The sequence below is a fragment of the Carcharhinus amblyrhynchos genome, chromosome 14 (assembly GCF_965287045.1).
Source record: "Carcharhinus amblyrhynchos chromosome 14, sCarAmb.v2.hapA, whole genome shotgun sequence".
NCBI classification, from domain to species: Eukaryota; Metazoa; Chordata; class Chondrichthyes; order Carcharhiniformes; family Carcharhinidae; genus Carcharhinus; species Carcharhinus amblyrhynchos.
The window spans coordinates 63,286,352-63,309,022 of record NC_137337.1 but is presented as its reverse complement, the minus strand read 5'-3'; the positions used below and the strand labels follow the sequence as shown (position 1 = coordinate 63,309,022).

The following is a 22,671-nucleotide window of genomic DNA, read 5'->3' as shown; positions in this document are numbered from 1 at the left end:
CCTGTCTAAGTGCTTTCTAGCATTTATCGTCTTGCCTCAAACATGAAGGATGCCCTCCTGCGCAAAGGTAATGAACCATTCCTTGACTTTCGGCTGTTCCATGGAGCTATAGTCCTATTCAGAGTCTGAACACGATCTTTTCCCCATCTCTGCTTCATCTCCTAGTCACTTGGGATAAAACGCTCAACCCCACATCTTCTTCCGAAATTGAAACATATGGGCTATTCTGAGCCTGCGTTAACCATCACCGTAAATGACAACACAAGCCAAAAGTTCACAACAGTTGGAAAAGGAGAATCCCGCTGATGAGATCTTGCAAACCCCTCACATAATGAGGTTCTGCCCAGAAAGGGCAGGAACTTCATTTCAATTAATTTTCATACATTTAAATATAATTAAAGGGCTTCCCCACAATATGTTCCCCCCCATACATTGAATATTCATATGTCGCCATATGACGTCCTGTCAGTGAGGTTTACAACAGGTTTTTTTAAAACTTGAAGCAGTCGAGGGGAACCTGTTCGGGAGCACAAAGGTAAGTACAACCCCTGAGGGGAGAGGGACATGCCTGGGCACTGCCTACGGTGTAGAAAACGGCCATTCGGCTCATCAAGTCTGCACCGACTCTTCGAAAGAGCATCTTATCTGGACCCACCCTCCCCGCTCTATCCCCATAACCCTGCACATGTGCCATGGCTAATCCACATAACCTACTAATCTTTGGACATTAGGGGGTAATTTATCATGGCCAATTCACATAAGCTGAACAACTTTGGACCATGGGAGGAAACCAGAGTAGCTGGAGGAAACCCAGGCAGAGGGAGAACATGCAAACTGCAGACAGACAGTCACCTGAGGGTGGAATCGAACCCGGGTCCCTAGCACTGTGAGGCAGCAGTACTAAACACTGTGCCACCATCTAATGATCAGCTAGTAACAATCCTGTTATGAGAAGTGTGGAGGTAGGGATGTGTGGTACTATTGAAAATGAGAGTTAACAGTCGTTTGGATCAAGGTGGCTCCAAAACAGCGCATCTGATGGGCAACCAGAATGGGGTTGATCCTCCATGGGAAACCTGTTAACCACATTCCTGAACCAGGCCAATATGGCGCTGAAGTGAATAGACCGGTCACTGACGATCAGATGATCTTGCAAGCTAAGGCCAATGCATATGGATGGTCTCAGTTGGGAAAGTTCCAAGTAACAAACATTCTTTTTTAGCTCAGAATGGTGGAACCCCAGCTGTCCAACTGGCAAGCTTTGAAAATCTTTGGTCTTGGCAACTTCTAGTTCTGAACCCTGTTCAGAAGGTGAAGGATTTAAGGTTTAACTGTGTTCCTGTTTATCCAACAGAACAAGGGTTATTCACTGTAACTGAACAGGTATCCTGTTTACTCAGCAGAGAAAGACTTACTTGCACTGTAACTGTGCATAATTCCTGTTTATCCAACAGGGTAAGGCAAAGGAACAAGCAAATAAATTCTGGGCAACATCTCTCAACTAATTGGATATCTAATGAGGGAAAAAAACAGAGCACCTAAATGGAAACAATAATCGCCTGATTCAGTGGGAAAACCTGAGATTTACAACCCCATGAAAATAAACTTTCTCCTTCCTTTCATGGGATATTAATAAAAAGTTTTATGATCGCTGATGCAGAAAAAGATCTATAACGTGGATCTTGGTCTCAGTCCAGTGGAAAATTATTTCATCAACATAACCATGTACTTAATTAAACAAAGTTCATCCCACAAGCCACTATTTAATTTGCTATAAATCAGTTATCATCACAAGGAATTTTTATAGCCCCATTAAATGTTGACTCAAACCAAATGGCCTTGAGAAGGAACTGCCGCCCCATCTCCACTGCAATGAACCCAAAAATACAATAACACATTGTGCGAGACAAGACAAGTCATTTTTCAGTTGACCGATTAGGGTAGCAACTCACCAGCAGAGACATGTTCAATAACTAGGCACCTTGTCTTAACTGAAGGTCACTTATCAGTTAACAACTTGAATTATCAAAGTCACAGTAAATTGTTTTGTGACTTGTGCATCTATCTGTAACTTGTAATTACAGGCTGGTTAAATTGTTACCTATAGTATGGAGCATTATTTCATATTTTATATAAAAGTCTTTAATTATAGATGAAATAATAGATCATTTCAAAAGAGACAAAGATTGATAAGTCTCAGAATTCACTGAGAAGGTAATTGACAATGACAGATTTGGCAGGGAGGGAAAGGTGGCTGGGTAACGCATCAAACTGAGTTAAGAATCTATTGGAGGGGAGCAAAGAGGAGTTAAAGGTAGGTTTTCCAGTGTGGTTGTAAGGAGTTCTTAGGGAACCAAGGGTTCAACTCTGGGGCCACTTCTGTTAATTGGATCGATGAGTGGCTTGGACATTGGCTAAGAAAGAGTGGCAGTGAAATTTGCAAATGGCACCAAAAAGGAGGAACTGTCTACTCTTTAAAATATTACAAGAAGCTGCAAAGGGAGATTGATAAAATGAGGGATGGGCCAAAAAATGGCAAATGGAATTCAATGTGCACAAGTGTGGGATGATACATTCGACAAAACTCATAACTCGGAACAGAAGGAAGCCAAGTGTTATGAAACAGCAGAGAGATTGAGGGATACAAGTTCACAAAACATCAGAACACAGCACCTCAGGTTGATACAGTCATAAAAACAAACTAATAAAATTTGTGGTTTTATCACAAGTAGTACAGAAAATAGAGACTAACAATCTGTCTATACCAAACCTTAATAACATTTCATTTACAGTACTGTGTGCAGTATTAGGCTCCACAATATAGAAAGGACATTGAAGCTTTAGAGAGAATACCATGCAAGTTCACTAAGAAGCTGCCCGATATAAGGAAACAGAAATCTGAAGAAAGACATGAAAAATGGGGACCTTTTCATTAGAACAAGGCAAATTACTGTGCAATTTTCAAGAAATGTTCAAAATGATGAAAGGACATGACAGGATAGGTCGAGGTTGACTGTTTGAAGTAAGTGAGGGATCCAAAACAAGGGACCATACAGATAGAGGAATAAATGTTAAGAGTTTTAGAACAGAGAGCAAAAGAAACTTTAGTTCAATTCTGAGTCTGTGGAGTTCATTTTCAAGGTCAACAATTGAGACAGCAACTGTGTCAACATTCAAGGTAAGATGGGATAGATAGGAGAAGGAAAAGAAGATAAAAGGATAAGGAAACAGAGCAGGTAAACATGATCAGGACTAAATGCTCACACCCAAGGTAAACACCAACACTGTCACATCAGGTTAAAGCACCTTTTCAATGTTCGAACGTCACTTTGTCGTTTTATTCAGACCGAAAATGTTACATTACATGTTCCTTCCCATTCTTTGGATGCAATCTACTCTTTACCTGAGCAATGAATTGGTTCAGCATCCAACATGAGAAAAACATCATGGAAAATGTGGTAGTCTTACATGCACAAGCTATGTTACGTGCAGCTTTCAGATTGCAAGGCAGTCAGTTCCTTCCTTCTTATGGCCAATCCAGCTGATTTAAAGTTTTACACAACAGACTTAGTAGATAGTTTCCCAAATGTCCGAAAGGCATTCTGGAAAATTCCATAATAAAGACAGAATTTGGTTACCATGTAAACGCTTTATTCCCTCACAGGATGAGAATATCGCTGGCAAGTTTGGCACTTAAGATCCATCCCCAATCGTCCTTGAAAAGGTGGCAACCTAATGGAATTGTGGAATGCAACACCCAAAACACACATTAAAGTCTGAGAATCTTGTACTTAAAACTGAATTTGTTAGCAGTGGCTCAGTGGTCACACTCATTGCCTCAGAGTCTGTAAGGGGATTCACATTGTATTCAAGACGCCTGAGTGCAAAATCCAGGTGGACACTCCAGTGCAATAGTGAGGGAGTGTTGCACCATGAGAGGTGCTTTTCTTTTGAAGGGATGTTAAGATTGAAGCCATACTTACCCTTTTAATGGGCAAAAGAGATACCCTGGCCAAATCAAAGAGGAGCAGGGCAGGTTTCCCCAGCATTCTAGCCAACATTTATCTCTGGACTAACACCTGATCATTATTACATTGTTGTTTATGGGATGTTGCCATGTACAAATCAGCTGTCATGTTTCTTACAGCCTTACACTGCAAACACGTTTCTTTGAGGTGTCCTGAGGTCATGAACAATGCTATTTAATTGTGGGTTCTTTCTTTTCATCACATTAATTTACTTTGACGAAATAGAACCAATGGCCCAGTTTCACCAAAAGTAAAAGCAAAGAGCAGTCAACACCACCAACACTAACAAATTAACAATTCATTTAACAACTTTGTAGAAACCCAAGATTAGTTTCAGAAATGGACAGTGAGGAAGGATAAAGAAAATAGGTCCCTGCTGTCTAATGACACCATGCAGAACAGTGTCTACATATTCACATTAGACAAAAGGAAAAGGTTTGGCGGTGACATTCTGTTAAACTTTACCCAGGACACTTTGCTTGGGGCTGGCACCAAAGGCTGATTCAGTATCTGGGTAAGCATAGCTTGTCCAAAGGTTGTACCAAAATCTCTATCATCATATTCAGCTTACCGGATATATCGCGAGACATGCCATGTGATCGCCTTGAATGAACACCTTTACAACACTGTCTTACTATAAATTACTAGGCAAGCTCGGGGGGCTGAATGGCCTACTCCCTACTTCTAACCTGTTTCTATGCATTTATTAACAGTAAATTAATTAAACAGTAGCAAAGGAAACTACAGGTTGACAGTAATATGCAGTAGCATTTTTCAAAATATTAAAAACACATATTAACATATATTAAAATATTAAAAACATTTGTGCTGTCTCCTCCACTAAAACTTCTGATAAAATTGGACAGGATGCAAGGTCCCTGACCATAGGAATACATTGGAGTTTCACTCTCAGCAGTGTTCACCCCGTGGCTTCAGTACCACTGTGGGTTCAGCTGGGCAAAGGCAGCCAAATATAAATAATATCAGACAGATCCTGACAAGAGCTGCCCATCAAATGGACCACAAAGAATCATGCTTCACATCACTGAAACAAATCTTCCATAATTGCCAGGACAAAAGAGAACCAAAATGTTATCTGGCACACAATTACTGCAAATTACTGCAATTACTGCAACAAGCTGCCAGAGATAGTAGTAGAGGCAACTACAATTTTATCTTTTAAAAAGCATTTAGATAGTTACATGGATACGTAGAGGGATATGGGGCCAAATGCAGGCAAATGGGATTAGTTTAGAGGTTTTAAAAAAAAGGGCGGCATGGACAAGTTGGGCCAAAGAGTCTCTATAACTCTATAAATGCCACTTCACACGAGTTCAAAGACATCTTTCCTGCCAGTCTGTCTGACTGCCTCTTACAAAGGAAGTTGTCGAGCTGTCTAATAGCTAAGCTGATGGGCTGACACCTAAGCAAATATGCATAAGGGAATGCCTTTAAAATGGCATTTTGGAAACAACTTGCATTTACATAGGACCTTTAATGTCATCGTGACATCCAAAGGAGTAGCTTCTGACAAAATTTGAATGCAGTCGCCTAAGGAAATATTAGGATAGGTGACCAAATGTTTGTCAAGAAGGTGGGTTTTATGGAATCATAGAATCCTACAGTGCAGAAGAGGGCCATCTGGCTCATTGAATCTGTATTGACTACAATCCCTATCCCTATAACCTCATGCATTTACCCTAGCTAATCTCCCCAACACTAAGGGACAATTTAGTATGACCAATCCACCTAACCTGCACATCTCTGGATTGTGGGAGGAAACTCATGCAGACATGGGGAGAATGTGCAAACTCCACACAGACAATGGCCCAAGGGAATCGAACCTGGGTCCCGGGCGCTATGAGGCAATGCTAACCACTATGCCAAGCATCTTAAAAGGAGAAGAAAGAAGTGGAGGGATTTAAGGAAAGAATTCCAGAGCTTTGAGCTGGACAGTTAATGGTTCATCTGCCAGTGTTAAGAGTGATTAAACACAGTAAGAAATCTCACAACACCAAGTTAAAGTTCAACAGGTTTATTTGGTAGCACAAGCCAAAGAGGCAGCACTCTGAAAGCTTGTGGCTTGTGTTACAAAATAAGTCTGTTGGACTTTAACCTGGTATTGTGAGACTTCTTCCTGTGTTTACCCCAGTCCAATGCAGGCATCTCCACATCAGAGTGATTAAAATTAGGGATACATCAGAATTGGAGGAGCACCAAGATCTTGGACAGTTAGAAGGCTGGAGTTACATACAAAATACAAATTAGAAGCAGAGGTAGATCACTCAGCTCCTCGAGCCTGCTCCACCATTCAATTCAATCATGGCTGATCTGATTACAACGTTAGCCCCACATTCCAACCTAGCCCTGACGACTAACAATGGACTGAAAAGTTAAAGAAGCTATTCAGCTCTGCCTTAAAAAATATTCAAAGTCCTTGCTTCCACTGCCTTTTGAGGGTTTCAGAGACACACAATCCTCAGAGAAAGAATTTCTCATCATCATTTTAAATGGGTTGCCCCATATTTTTAAACAGTAACTGCTAATTCTAGACTCTTCCACAAGAGGAAACATCCTCTCCATATTCACCCAGCCAAGAACCATCAGGATCTGAAAGGCTTCCATCAAGTCACCTCTTACTCTTCTAAACTCCAATGGATACAGGCCTAAACTGTCCAATCTTTCCTCATAAGACAACTTGCCCGTTCCTAGTATTAGTCTAGTAAATTTCTCTGTACTGCTTCTATCATATTTATATACTTCCTTAAATGAGGAGACTAATACTGTACACAGTACTCCAGATGCAGTCTCACCAATGCCCTGTACAACTGAAGCATAATCTCTCTACTTTTGTAATCAATTCCCCATATAATAAATATTATATTAGCTTTCCTAATTACTTGCTGTATTTCTATACTAGCATTTTGAGATTCATGCACCAGATCCCTCTGAATTTCAGACCTCTGCATCATCTCACAATTTAGTTAATAAGCTTCTTCTTCATTCTTCTTGCCAAAATGGAGAATTTCATATTTGTCCATATTGTATTCCATTTGCCAAATTTTTGCCCACTCACTTCATCTATTTATATCCCCTGTAGCCTCTGGAGGAGGGAACTGAAAACACGGATGAAAATTTTAAGGACTGAGGTGTTGGTGGAATGGCAGCCGATGTCAACTCAATGAGCGTCGCAGTGAACAGAATTTGGTGTGAGCTACGACACAAGCAGCAGAGATTTGGACGTATTCAGGTTTACAAAGGTGGACCCAGGGATCAATGGACATGGCAGCATATTGTGCATGCTATTCAGCTTATAGAAGCTTCTTGTATAGCTTCCTCTGCACAAACATGAAACTCAGTGACCAAAAGCAACTGCAATGTTGGAAGTCTGAAACCAAGCCAGGAACTTCTCAACAAATAAACGCCTGAACCTGTGGGATGAACAAACAAGATAACAATTGGCTCAAATGTGGAAATTTTTCATCAAAACTGAAAGATATTACAAACAAATACTCTTACAAATGAACAGGCTGTGGCGAGGGGCAGAGGGAGGAAAAGAAAATAGAAGAAAAGGTATTAAATGATCTCCTACGTGCATGAGTGGAAAACAGGAGATGATTAAATAGGAGAGATCTTTAAGATAATAAAAGGGTTTGATAGGGCTGATGCAGAGAATACATTTCCATTTGTAAGGAGTCCAAAACTAAGAACCATAAAAATAAAATAGTCACTAATAAATCAAATAACAAATTCTGCAGAAAGCTCTTTACCAAGAAATTGACTATCATGTGGAACTTCCAGCCACGAGGGATAGTTGGATGTGAACTCCAAATTCATTTAAAGCAACGAAAATGAGAAAGGAATAAAAGGTAGAGTCACGTAGAATTATATAATATTTAATACCATAAGAATGGACCTTTTGGTCAACCGATCTATTCTCAAGCGTCCTCCCTCCTCATTTCATCTCACACCATCACCTTGCTATTCCTTTCTCCCTCATACATTTATTGAGCTTCTCTTAGATAACTAAAAGCAAGGCTGTATATGGTGGGAGAAAGTATGGGGGTAATAAAGACACTAGAATTGGAGATTTTCTGGGGGGTTGTCAGTGGAGAGCTGGGGATGGAAAACATTCAAGAGACAGAGAGATGGCCAAGAAGGGATTTGAACTCTGGGGAACTGGAAGTGATGTAAATTAGTAAAGTACACAGGTATAGGGTTGGTGAGGTTTTTTTTTTAAGGGCTAGAAAGCGATCAGCATAGTTTTATAGAATCCCTACAGTGCAGAAGAAGGGCATTCATCCCATCAAGTCTGCAACAACAATAATCACCACCCAGACCTTATTCCCATAATACCACATACCTACCCTGCTAGTTCCCCTGACACTAAGGGACAATTTTATATGGCCAATCAACCTAACCCGGACATCTTTGGAGCGTGGAAAGAAACTGGAGCACTCGGAGGAAATTCCACGCAGACAGTGACCCAAGGCCAGAATCGAACCGGGTCCCTGGCGCTGTGAGGCAGCACTGCTAACTACTGTGTCACTCTTCCAATTATGATGGAATTGGGGTCTATGGAAGATGATGGTAGGGCCAACAATTAGAAGTAGCTGAATCAGGAGGGCGTGAATTAGGCAAAATAAAGTGGAAAGATGTTTGTGTGAAGCATAGACACCAACTGATATGAGCATGAGACAATAGAAGACTTCCAGAGGATACTCAGAGACATCTACCAAAGATGGATTAAAAGGAGTTCCAGCAGCGCTGACCAAACTGTGCAGACCAACCTGCTTTGTATTTTTCTGTTGTGCAGAGCACTGAAAATATCTGATTCCATAATTCATGTGTTTCAGAGTATAATATTTATTTTTAGGAACATAACTTTTAGGTTGAAGATTAAAGTGCAAACGTAAGATAAGTAGAAAAGCTGAAGAAAACACAGCAAATAACCTAAGCGAATGTAAATTGAACAAGCCTGAGTTAATTATAGTTCAAAGGTAACACAAGAAATAGGAGCAAAAATAGACCACATGCCCTGTCAAACCTGCTCTGCCATGCATGATCATTGCTGATCTTAACTCCACTTTCCTGTCTGCTCCCCATATCCCTGAATTCCCTGAGACATCAAATATCTGTTTATCCCAGTCTCAAATGTATTCAATAATGAGGCATCCACCATCTTCTGGGGCAAATTCCAAAGAGTCACAACTCTAAGTGAAGTGATTTCTTCTCATTTCAGTCCTAAATGATCAGCCCCTTATCCTGAGAGTGTGCCCTCATATTCTCCAACCAGAAGAAACAACCTCTCAGCATCCACCCCATCAAACCTCTTCAGAATTTTGTAGGCTTCAATGAGATATCTCTCATTCTTCTAAACTCCAGAGAACATAAGCCAATTTACTTTGCCTCTCATTGGGGGCTAACTCTTTAGCTCAGAAGTGACTCTATTCAACCTTTGCTGCAACACCCCTAATGCAAGTATATGTTGTTGCACACTACTACAGTGTTTTTGTGTAACTTCTGTGGTTTATAGTTTGAAAAGGTTATACTCGATAGTAACAAGGAGCAAGAAAGAAAGGCCCTAGAAAATTGTATATGTCTGAAACAAAATATCTTTCAAAAGTTTAATTTAAAGGGGTAAGACATGACAGGAGAGCTCCAAGCCACGGTTTGCTCCTCTTGCTCCATGTGGCAGGCTGGGGACAGTTCCAGTCCCCTGGGTCAACATGTGTGCAGGAAGGGTCTCCAGCTACAGCTCCTGGAAACTCGAGTTTCAGAGCTGGAGCGGCAGTCAGAGACACTATGGAGCATCCACGAGTCAGCGAGCATCATGGATAGCACGCACGGAGAGGTGGTCACACCGCAGGCTCAGACTCCGCAGGAAAGAAGGGACCACCAGACACAGCAAGAGAGATAGGCAGGTAGTGCAGGAATCTCCTGTGGTCATTCACCTGCAAAACAGATATACCGCTTTGGATACTGTTGAAGGGAATAACCTCTCTGGGGAAAGCAGCAGCAGCCAAACTCATTGCACCATAGTTGGTTCAGCTGCAGAGGGAAGGAATAAAAAGTGTGCCAGTGTAATAGTTATAGAGGATTCAATTGTAAGGAAAATAGACAGGAATTTCTGTGGTACGTTACCCCCCCTGGTGCTAGGGTCAAGAATGTCTCGGAGCGGCTGCAGGACATTCTGAAGGGAGAGGGCGAGCAGCAAGTGGTTGTAGTACACATTGGTACAAATGACATAGGTAAAAAAGGGATGAAGTCCTAAAAGCAGAATACAGGGAGCTAGGAAAAAAAATTAAGAAATCAGACCTCAAAGGTAATGATCTCAGGATCACTACCAATGCCATGTGCTAGTCAGAGTAGAAATGAGAGGATATATCAGATAAATACGTGGCTGAAGAAATGGTGTCAGGGGGAGGGTTTCAGATTCCTGGGGCATTGGGACCGGTTCTGGAGGAGGTGGGACCTGAACAAATTGGTTACATCTGGGCAGGACTGGGACTGATGTCCTAGGGGGAGTGTTTGCTAGACTGGCTGGAGAGGGTTTAAATTAATATGCCAGGGGGCTGGGAACCCATGTAAGGAGTCCACGAAGGAGGGAGCAAGGACAAAATGTGGAATGTTCCAACTACATAGAAAATCAGGGAAAAAGTTAAAGGAAGGAGGACTCAGGAGATGTTATTAATGAAATTAGAATTCAAAAAAAATACAAAAACTCGCATAAGGGCATTTTATCTGAATGCTCGTAGCATTTGAAATAAGGTAAATAAGTTGACAGCACAAATCATTGCAAATGGGTATGGTTTGGTGGTCATTACAGAGACAGGTTAGGTTGCAGGATGGTCACAACTGGGAGTTGAATATCCAGAGGTATCAAACTGTTCAGAGGGACCAATAGGAAGGTAAGGGAGGTGGTGTAGCTCTGATATTTAAGGATGACATCAGGATAGTAGTGAGAGATGATATACATTCTATGGAGAAAAGGTTGAATCCATTTGGGTGGAAATTAGGAATAGTAAGAATAAAAAGTCACTGGTAGAAGTAGTCTGTGGGCCACCAAATATTAACATTATGGTGGGGTGAGAAATAAACAAAGAAATAACTGATGCATATAAAAATGGTACAGCAATTATCATGAGGGATTTCAATCTACATATCAATTGGTCAAACCAGGTCGGTCCTTGAGGAGGAGTTCATAGAATGTATCCGCGATAACTTCCTTGAACAGTATGTAATGGAAGTGACAAGGGAGCAAGCTAGCCTAGATCTGGTCCTGAGCAATGAGGCGGGAATAATTAATGATCTTGCAGTTAGGGATCCTCCCTGAAGAAGTGAGTACAGTAAGGTTGAATTTAAAATACAGATGGAGCGTGAGAAGGTAAAATCCAATGCCAGTGTCTTGTGCTTAAACGAAGGAGACGACAAAGGGATGAGGGAGGAGTTGGCTAAGGTAGATTGGGAGCAAAAACTTTATGGTGGGGCAATTGAGGAACACTAGAGGACTTTCAAAGCGATCTTTCACAGTGCTCAGCAAAAGTATATAACAGTGATAAGGACTGTAGAAAAAGAGATAATTAGCCATGAATATCTGTGGAAATGAAAGAAGGTATCAAATTGAAAGAAAATGCAAATAAAATGGCAAAGATTACTGGGAACCTAAAGGATTGGGAAATCTTTAAAGGTCAGCAGAAAGCCACAAAAAAGCTATAAAGTAAGATGGATTATGATAGTAAACTCACTCAGAATATATAAAAATAGCAAAAGTTATTACAAATATATAATACAAAAAAAGAGCAGTAAAGTAAACATTGGTCCTTTAGAGGATGAGAAAGGGGGTGTAATAACTGGAAATGAGAAAATGACTGAGGCATTGAACAGGTATTTTGCGTCAGTCTTCACAGACAGAAATAACAAAATTGATGACAGGAAGGCTATGGCAGGTGTGAACCTAGAAACTATCATAATCATGAAAGAATTAGTGCCGGGCAAGTTAACAGGGCTAAGGGTAGACTAGTCTTCTGGTCCTGATGGAATGCATTCCAGGGTACTGAAAGAGATGGTGGGAGAAATAGCAAATGCACTAATGGTAATTTACCAAAATTCGCTGGACTCTGGGGAGGTTCCCGCAGATTGGAAAACAGCAAATGTGACGCCACTGTTTAAAAAAGGAGATAGACAAAAGACGGGTAACTATAGGCCGGTTAGCTTAACTTCTGTCATAGGGAAAATGCTTGAATCTATCGTCAAGAAAGAAATAGTGAGACATCTGGATATAAATTGTCCCTCTGGTAAGACGCAGCATGAGTTCATGAAGGACAGGTCATGTTCATTAATTTGATGGAATTCTTTGAGAACATTACATGTGCAGTGGGCAATGGGGAACCTGTGGATGTGGTGTATCTGGATTTCCAGATTTCCAGAAGGCATTTGACAAGGTGCCACACCAAAGACTGCTACATAAGGTAAAAGTGCATGGTGTTACGGGTAATGTATTAGCATGGATAAAGGATTGGTTAACTAACAAAAAGCAAATGGTAGGGGATAAATGGGTGTTTGTCTAATTGGTCATCAATGAATAATGGTGTGCCTCAGGGATCAGTGTTGAGAATGCAATTGCTTACGATTTACATACATGATTTGGAGTTGGGGACCAAGTGTAGTGTGTCAAAATTTGCAGATGACACTAAGATGGGTGGCAGAGCAAAGTGTGCAGAGGATGCTGAAAGTCTGCAAAGGGATATAGATAGTCTAAGTGGGTGGGCGAGGATCTGGCAGACAGAGTATAATGTCTTTATCTATTCTATTCAATATCACCTCAAGGAATTCTAGTAAATTTGTCAGGCATGATTTCCTCTTTATGAAGCCACGCTGACACTGCTTGATTATATTATGCATTTCTAAATATTCTGCTCTTACGTCCTTTATAATGGACTGAACTTGCTCTTCAAACTGTTTTCCCATATCTTTCAAGCTGTTTTCCCATATCTGGATCCAGAAACCACCAAAGGATACCTGGCTGCAGAACTGAGTGCTGAAGCCAAAAATGTCTGCAACTTTACCCACGTGAGAATATCTACATACAAGGTAAACATTACCCAGCGTAAGTATCTGCTTCAATTAAAACAAAAAGGAAGATTTATATTTGTAAAGACAGAAATGGTGCAACAGAAGCAGCATAATTGTGTTTTCAGAATTAATTTGATTGGATGTCTCACAACAGGCTTGTCATACATGTGTATGCGGCACAAGAAGAAATGTGGGTAAAAAGTTGGTTGATGGCCAGGACACTAAAGATTAAAGTGAACTAGTATCTCTTGAATTGGGAAAAAATCTGGAATTGATTTCAGGTTACGTAATGATTTGGACTTGAGCACTGACAGCTCAAAACAGAATTTGGTGCTGACAAAAAGTAGAGGTTTAGCAAATAGCAAGAGAGTCTTAAAAAGACTCAGAACATGGAAAGGTTAGCAGGTTAAGCTGGCCAGTGACAGGTGCAACCTTGTACAGGGGTGGTGCTTTTTGAAAGGAAGAACAAACAAGATGATGAAAGGAATAGAGAGACACAAGAAAGCAAACACAGAATTCCTTCACAATGAGAAACTGAATATCTAAAGTCCACTGCAATTTGAATTTTATAAATAGGTGCAGAGAACACAAGAGCAAAGGCTACAGTAAATCTATTTGAGGCAATGTTTAAGCCATAATTCCAGTCCCACAACCACTTCCATCTCAAAGGACAAGGGCAACAGATACATGGGAACACCACAACCTGCAAGTTCCCCTCGAAGCCAGTCACCATCCTGACTTGGAAATATATCATTCCTCTGCAGTCGCTGGGTCAAAATCCTGGAATTCCCTCCCTAATGGTATTGTGGGTCAACCCACAGTGCATGGACTGCAGTAATACAAGGCAACAGCTCATTACCACCTTCTCGAGGGCAACTCAGAATGGACAATAAATGCTGGCCAGCCAGCGACACCCATGTCCCACAGTGTCCCAGTATAAAAAGACGATTAAAATCATAGTGTTCAACATAGGCTTCCAAGCTGACACCAGGGATAGAAAACTATTGTTCCATGTATCTTAAGATACATGGGTCACTTTCCACTGAAACAGAGATGGCCAAGAGAAGATTTATTAGAGCTGTTTTTAGAACTATTAAGATCTTTGAGAGGATGAATCAATAAAGATTATTTCCTCTGATTCAGGTGTTTAGTAATTTAACAGTATAAAACCCATCACAATTCTAGCTCCCTTCAGTTCCACAGAATCATAAGAACATAAGAACATAAGAAATAGGAGCAGGAGTAGGCCATCTGGCCCTTCGAGCCTGCCCCGCCATTCAATAAGATCATGGCTGATCTGTCGTGGCTCAGTTCCACTTTCCCGCCCTCTCCCCATAACCCTTAATCCCTTCTCTTATCAAAAACCCATCAACCCGCTTCTTAAAAATATTTAGCGAGGCAGCCTCCACCACTTCAACGGGCAGAGAATTCCAGAGATTCACCACCCTTTGAGTGAAGAAGTTCCTCCTCAACTCCGTTCTGAACCGCCCCCCCTTTATCTTGAGGCTGTGCCCCCTAGTCCTACTGTCTTTTTTGAGCGGGAAGAGTCTTTCCACCTCTATCCTATCCATCCCATTCATCATCTTATACGTCTCAATGAGATCTCCCCTCATTCTTCTAAACTCTAACGAGTACAAGCCTAGTTTATTCAGCCTCTCCTCATAGCTCAACCCCCTCAACTCCGGTATCAGCCTAGTAAACCTCCTCTGCACTCCCTCCAAGGCCAAAATATCCTTGCGCAGGTGCGGCGCCCAAAACTGCACACAGTACTCCAGCTGCGGCCTCACCAATGCCCTATACAGCTGCAGCAAGACCTCCCTACTTTTATATTCAATCCCCCTCGCTATGAAGGCCAGCATCCCATTCGCCTTCCTGACCACCTGGTTGTTCCACATCAACCATCATGGTTGATGTGGAACATTAACTCTGTTTCTCTCTACAGAGATGCTACCAGGCTTGCTGAGTTTTTCAGATGCATTCTGTTTTCAATGAAAGAGGATTAGGAAAACTGTTTTAACAGAGAAAGTTGTTAGAATGTGAAGTGTCTAGAATAAGCTATGTAGTAGAAACAGACATCATTAATCATTTAAGGAAAGACCAGGTCAACAATTGACATTGAGGTCTATGGAAGACTTCAGACTCGTGAGATTAGTTTCGGATTGTCCAAGCACACAGCCAGCATAGACAGGATGGGCTCACGTGCCTGTTGTGGCACTATCAGCATCAACTATTCAATGGGAAAACAGGCATTGGAATCATTGAATCCTTACAATGCAGAAGGAGGCCATTTGGCCCGGAAGAGTAAGTTGAGCTTTGGAATTCAAATTTGTAGTAAGAAATTTAAAGAAATTACAGATAGCACCAAAAGGGGTATTTCAGCTTTAATCATGTCTAATGAAGAGGATCCAATAGCCACAGGCTATACCCATTATGTGAATCTTGGACTCTTTCCAGGGTAAGAATTTTGTACTACGTCCAACCTCCAACTCTAAATGAGCTACAACAATCCCCTTTAGAGTTGGAAGTTGGGCACAATAGAAAATAGGTTAGCTCAGTTGGCTGGACGGCTTGTTCATGATGCAGAGCAACACCAATAGTGTGGGTTCAATTCCCATATAGCTGAGGTTATACACGAAGGCCCACCTTTTCAACCTTTCCCCTCATCTGAGACGTGGTGATTCTCAGGTTAAAATCGCCACCTCTACTCTCCCCTCAAAGTGGAGAACAGCCTATCGCCACCTGGGACTATGGCAACTTTACCTTTAGTGTAGGTAATAACAGAAATCATTCTTACAAGATCATCAGTCAGTGTACATGCCCATACTTTGGAATACTGAGGTTATCACAATGCTTTCCAAAGACAAGGATCAAGTTTAAGACAAGTGGGGCAGCTATCAAGTCAAAAAGAACTTACAGCTGGTGCTCTGTGCAAACAAAGCAAAACAAGGCCCACGTGATCAAGCCCGTTACGGCTTAGTCGCTGGGACATTCCATAAATTCAAGGTTTATTGCCAATCCCTCTAGATTTGTAGAGAGTACAGTTAACCATTCGTGGATTTTTAGAGTTTGAACTCAATTTAAACATTTCTAGGATTAAGTGGGAAAAAACAGACCTTTATAAATCTGTACAATCTGGGGTCTGACCCAGTGCTCTTTCCAGAGTGCTGTAAATCAGGCTTGTTGACCAATGGAGGAGGAGTACCAATGAGTCAACATGCACCTCTCCAAGAGAGGGTCTGGCATTTCCCTCTTTCCTCCTTTGGCCTTTACAAAAAGTTTGACCGCATTAGGTGTTTTGGCAGACTACCCCAATAACTGTAGCACAGGGAATTCTCATGGTAACACAACCATTGCCTCTATTTTACTTGAAAGAGTTTCTGGAGCAACCACCTGAGAAACAGAGGAAAGTTTGAAGCTGTCCCAAACTCTGACAATTCAGCATGTGTTCAACATGATGCTACATTTTAGTATATTGACTGAACAAACATCAGCTACAAATAATGGCTTCTATCAAGTTTCTCTCCTTTTAGGCACACACAGCAACATTTTTCCACTCGCTTGCCAAAGCTGTCAAGGAAACTTCAATTTGGAGCAAATACAACTTTGAGGATTCCAGCTTTTAAACTCTTGCCATTAGAAATATGCTGTTGTAATGTTAGAGCTCACTTCCACAGCTACAAAATACCGCATTTCCATCATTTCATGTCAGCATTTTTATTGATCGGTTTTTCCTGCATCAGTTTGTATCAGACAAAGGTATACTTTTTTTTTCAGGAGAATGAACAGGTCAGTCACAGAATTCCTCGAGTTCAAATGGAGTTGAGTGAAAGCAAATTAAGTTCTCATCTCTTCCCAGGACCTTAGGTCTGAACCCAACATATCTCCATCACCACACCCACACCAACCGCATCCCCCCCCCCCCCCACCAAACCCCTCATACACACATACCCCAACAGCCTCTTTCACTAACCTCTGATTAGCAGCTTGAGTTCCACAAGATCGCTAACAGTCTACTCAATGCAAGGAATGCTCAACTTGATGTTACTGCTTTGGCATCAAGTAGCAAACAGGATCTGCCAAAGTAACAGAACCATTGGGCTGAATTTTATAGGGTACCACAGTTCCTGGCCTCCCGCACCCCTCTGACCAGTACCATCAACTGAGGGGCAGGGTTTATTGTTTTAATGTGAGACTTTGAATGGCTGGCAGCTCTGTAGTTCCAGCAACACCGGGTCAGCGCGAGCTGGGGCTACAGGTAGTCCCAACAAAGTGGAGTCCGGACTCAGGGTAAGTGGATTTTCACAGTAACTTCATTGCAGTGTTAATGTAAGCCTACTTGCGACTAATAAACAAACTTTACTTTTAAGTGCAAAGCATCACTGGGACCAGGGGCTGACAGGTCCTGCCAAAAATGATGAGGTGAGTGGCTTGGTTCAAGAGGCTAGGGGAAAGGGTTAAAAGAGGAAATATGACCCAAGGGTGGGGGTTATAGGGAGAAGTACAACCTTGGGGGATGAGGTGGGCTGTGCTGGGACAGCGAAGACTCTGATGGTCCCGGGAATTCACCAAGGATGTCCATCCTTTTGGAGGTAGTGATGTAGTGATACACCAGAGATCCAGGTAATGATCTGGGGGCCTGGGTTCAAATCACACTAAGGCGGACAGTGAAATTTGAGCTCAGTAAAAATCTGGAATTAAAAATCTAATGATGACCATGAAGCCATTATTTATTATCGTAAAACCCCAACTGATTCATGACTGTGAAGGAAATCTATCACCCTTATCTGTCTGGCCTACATGTGATTGCTGACCCACAGCATGTGGTTGAATCTGAGCAAGCCACTCAGTTGTATTCAATTGCTACGAGAGGAAACAAAAAAGAATGAAAACGTCAGACTAGGAACTGGAATTGACAATAATAAACCCAGCACTGTCGACCCTGCAAAGTCCTCCTCACTAACATCTGGGGACTTGCGCCAAAATTGAGAGAGCTGCCTCACAGACTAGTCAAGGAACAGCCTGACATAGTCTTGCTTACAGATAATGTCCCAGACATCACCACCACCATTCCTGTGATTGTCCTGTCTCACCGGCAGGCAGACCCAGCAGAGGTGGTATGCAGTGATATACAGTCAGGAGGGAGTTGCCTTGAGAGTCTTCAACATCGACTCTAGATCCCATGAAGTCTCACAGCACCATGTCAAACATGGGCAAGAAAACTTCCTGCTAATTACCACATACCATCCCCCCTCCCACCTCAGCTGATGAATCAGTACTCTTCCATGTTGAACACCTCTTGGGGGAAGCACTGAAGGTGACAAGGGCACAGAATGTACTCTGGGTAGGAGACTTCATTGCCCGTCACCTAGTGTGACTCGGGGGAACACCACAAATCGAGCCGGCCAGGTCCTAAAGGAAATAACTGCTAGACTGGGACTGTGGCAGGTGGTGAGGGAACCAACAAGAGGGAATAACATACTTGACCTCAACCTCACCAACCTTTCATAGATGCTTCTGTCCATGACAGCAGCTGAAGATGGTTGGGCCGAGGACACTACAGACAGGAATTGGGAGGGCTAAAAGGGGTCATGAAATGTCTTTAGCAAACAGGCTCAAGGAGAATCCCAAGGCTTTTTACGCATATATTAGGAGCAAGAGAAAGAATCAGCCCAGTGGCACAGTGGTTCACACTGAACATAAGAACATAAGAAATAGGAGCAGGAGTAGGCCATCTAGCCCTTCGAGCCTGCCCCGCCATTCAATAAGATCATGGCTGATCTGTTGTGGCTCAGTTCCACTTTCCCGCCCTCTCCCCATAACCCTTAATCCCCTCTCTTATCAAGAACCCATCAACCCGCTTCTTAAAAATATTTAGCGAGGCAGCCTCCACCACTTCAACGGGCAGAGAATTCCAGAGATTCACCACCCTTTGAGTGAAGAAGTTCCTCCTCAACTCCGTTCTAAACCGCCTCCCCTTTATCTTGAGGCTGTGCCCCCTAGTCCTACTGTCTTTTTTGAGCGGGAAGAGTCTCTCCACCTCTATCCTATCCATCCCATTCATCATCTTATACGTCTCAATGAGATCTCCCCTCATTCTTCTAAACTCTAACGAGTACAAGCCTAGTTTATTCAGCCTCTCCTCATAGCTCAATCCCCTCAACTCCGGTATCAGCCTAGTAAACCTCCTCTGCACTCCCTCCAGGGCCAAAATATCCTTGCGCAGGTGCGGCGCCCAAAACTGCACACAGTACTCCACAGTACTGCTGCCTTACAGCGCCAGGGACCCGGGTTCAGTTCCGGCCTTGGGTCACTGTCTGTATGGAGTCTGCACATTCTCCCCTTGTCTGCTTGGGTTTCCTCCGGGAGCTCCGGTTTTCTCCCACAGTCCAAAGATGTGCAGGTTAGATGGATTGGCCATGCTAAAATTGTCCCTTAGTGTAAGGGGCACTAGCAGGGTTAATACGTGAAGTTAGGGGGATATGGCCTGGGTGGGATTGTGGTTGGTGCAGACATGATGGACTGAATGGCCTCCTTCTACACTGTAGGATTATATGATTCATTCAAGGACAATGGAGGGAAGCTGTGCATGGAGTTACAGGAAGTGGGTAAGATCCTTAATCAGAACTTTGTATCGGTATTCACCAAAGAGAAGGACATGACGGATGTTGAGGTCAGGGATAGGTGTGGGAATGTCAATATGTTGAAGGAGGAAGTATTGAGTATCCTAAATTGCATTAAGGTAGACAAATGCCTGGGGCTGGATGGAATCTATCCCAGATTACAACGGGAGGCAAGGGGAGAAATAGCTGGGGCCTTAACAGATATCGGCACATCCTGTTTGACCACAGGCAAAGTTCCAGAGGACTGGAGAATAGCTAATCTTGTTCTCTTGATTAAGAAAGGAGGCAGGGATAATTCAGGAAATTATAGGCCAGAAGCCTGATATCAATGGTGGGGAAGCTATTGGAGAAGACACTGAGGGACAGAATATATGCACATACTGGAAGAAAATTGACTAGGTAATGACAGGCAGCATGGTTTTGTACAGGATGGTCATGTCTCACCAACTTGATTGAGTTTTTTGAAGAGGTGACAAAGAAAATTGATGAGGGAAGGATGTAATTTATATAGACTTTAGTAAGGCTTTGACAAGGCCCCACATGACAGACCTGTCCATAAACTAAAATCACATGGGATTCGGGATGGGCTGGCTAGATGGATACAGAACTGGCTTGGTTATAGAAGCCAGAGAATAGCAGTGGAAGGGTGTTTTACAGAATGGAGATAGTGGTGTTCTGCAGGGATCAGTGCTGGGACCTCTGTTGCTTAAGTATATATAAATGATCTGGAGGAAAATGTGGGTGGTCTGGTTAGTAAGTTTGCGGATGACACAAAGATTGGTGGAGTTGCTGATAGTGCTGAGGATTGTTAGAGGATACATCAGGGTATAAATAGATTGGAGATTTGGCCACAGAAATGGCAGCTGGCGTTTAATCCAGACAAATGTGAGGTGATGCGTTTTGGAGGGTCAAATTTAGGTGTGAATTATACTGTAAATGGCAGAACCATTAAGAACATTAACATACTGAGGGATCTTGACATGCAGGTCCACAGTTCCCTGGCAGTGGCAACACAGGTGCCCAAGATGATTAAGAAGGCATATGACATGATTACCTTCATCAGCTGGCGCACTGAGTACAAGAGCTGGGAAATCATGTTACAGCTATATAAAACTTTGGTTAGGCTGCATTTGAGTATTGTGTGCAGTTCTGGTCACCACACTACCAGAGGATATGGAAGCTTTGGAGAGAATGCAAAGAAGGTTCACCAGGATGTTGCCTGGTCTCGAGGGTGTTGGCTATGAGGACAGGTTGAATAAACTTGGATTGTTTTCACTAAAAACACAGAGGCTGAGGGGAGATCTGATAGAGGTCTACAAATTTATGAGAGGCACAGACAGGGTGGATGGTCAAAGGCTTTTTCCAAGTAAGGAAGTATCAGTTACAAGGGGGCACAGGTTCAAGGTGAGAGGGGGAAAGTTTAAGGGAGATGTACGGGGGAAGATTTTCACGCAAAGAATCGTGGGGGCCTGGAACATGCTGCCAGAGGAGGTGGTGGAAACAGGCACATTAGCAACATTTAACAGGCATCTGGACGGGTACATGAATAGGGAGGGAATAGAGGGATATGGACTGAGTAAAGGCAGAAGTTTTTTTTGTTTAGTTAGGGTATCACGATCGGCACAGGCTTGGAGGGCAGAAGAGCCTGTTCCTGTGTAGTAATTTTTTTTTGCTCTTGGAACTCCTGCTATGACGACCTGGACCTGAAATGATTGGCCTCCAACAACTACAACCATCTTCCTCTGTGCTTGGTATGACTCCAAGCAGTGGAGAATTTTCCTCCTGATTCCCATTGACTCCAGTTTTGCTATTGCTCCTTGATGCCATATTCAGTCAAATGTGGCCTTGGTATCAAGGGCAGTCACTCTCACCATTTTTTTTTTTAAGTGCTGTACCAGGCAAGTAAACCAATATGCAGCTCGCCAGCTGTACAGCAGGCTTTACTCTCCAGCACTTAGTGAAGGAAATGCTGGAAGCAATTCTCACACCATCATGCTGGAGGGGCGAGGCCTGATAATGCAGGCAATATCAACGTTCCAGAGATCAGGGCATAATTTTTAATGATCTTAAAAGAATAAAATAAATCCTCCCCACCACCACAAGGCTGAGGTCCCAGAAGTGCCCCCCTAACTGAACCCGATCCCCCCGCCCCCAACCTGGCACTGCCCCTCTGGCAACTCAGTACTGCTCAATGGTTCGCAACAAACACAAAATCCCTCTTCTCAACACCCCTCCCTGACCACATCTTTCCTGAACACCTTGAATCCAGGAGTATTTAAGACCAGTCCTTTTTGAGCCAGGTTTCTGTTATTGTCACAACACCCTATTTCCAGATAGCTATCCCGCACCTGAAGCTGAATAACCTTATTTTTCATACTCTGTTTTGACATAATGCACAGTAAACCTAATTTAGACCTGTTGGTCTGACAGCATCCAATATCTTACTATTTTTTATACCCATACTACCTCTCCTGATACTTTGTATACCATCACTCCAGCCTCTTATTCAGCTTCTCTACTCGCATTTGTTCAAGTGAAGTCTAACCACCACTTTAGTTAATGATTTGTGATACACTTCCCAGATGTATCAATTCAAATGAAGACAATTCTTCGATGCCTCAGACCGATTTTACGCATCAGTACAGCCTGGCAAAAAAAACCCTATACAAGTTTTATGGCCATATCTGTGGCGTGCATTTGTTTTCAACACACTGTAGCACAGTCAACTTGAAAATTCCGAGCCAAAGTTGTTGAACAAATTCAGATGAATTTAAAGAATAATCCAGACTACAGTTCAAACAAAGGTCTGCCTGTTGGAACTTTTGCCCAAGTTGAGAAAGAGCACCAGCAGACAACGCTCACTGTTACAGAGTGTGTATCATATTTATAACATGTAGCTGCACAGGGAATAACTGAAGAGAACAGTTTAGACGCAATTAAGGGAAAAT

At 42.5% G+C, this 22,671-nt stretch overlaps 1 protein-coding gene across 3 annotated transcripts in view; it reads right to left on the bottom strand.

The window, feature by feature from the left end:
• The window catches only part of rad51b (RAD51 paralog B), a 465,368-nt gene that overhangs the window by 388,303 nt on the left and 54,394 nt on the right, over positions 1-22,671 (bottom strand). The window lies entirely within an intron of this gene.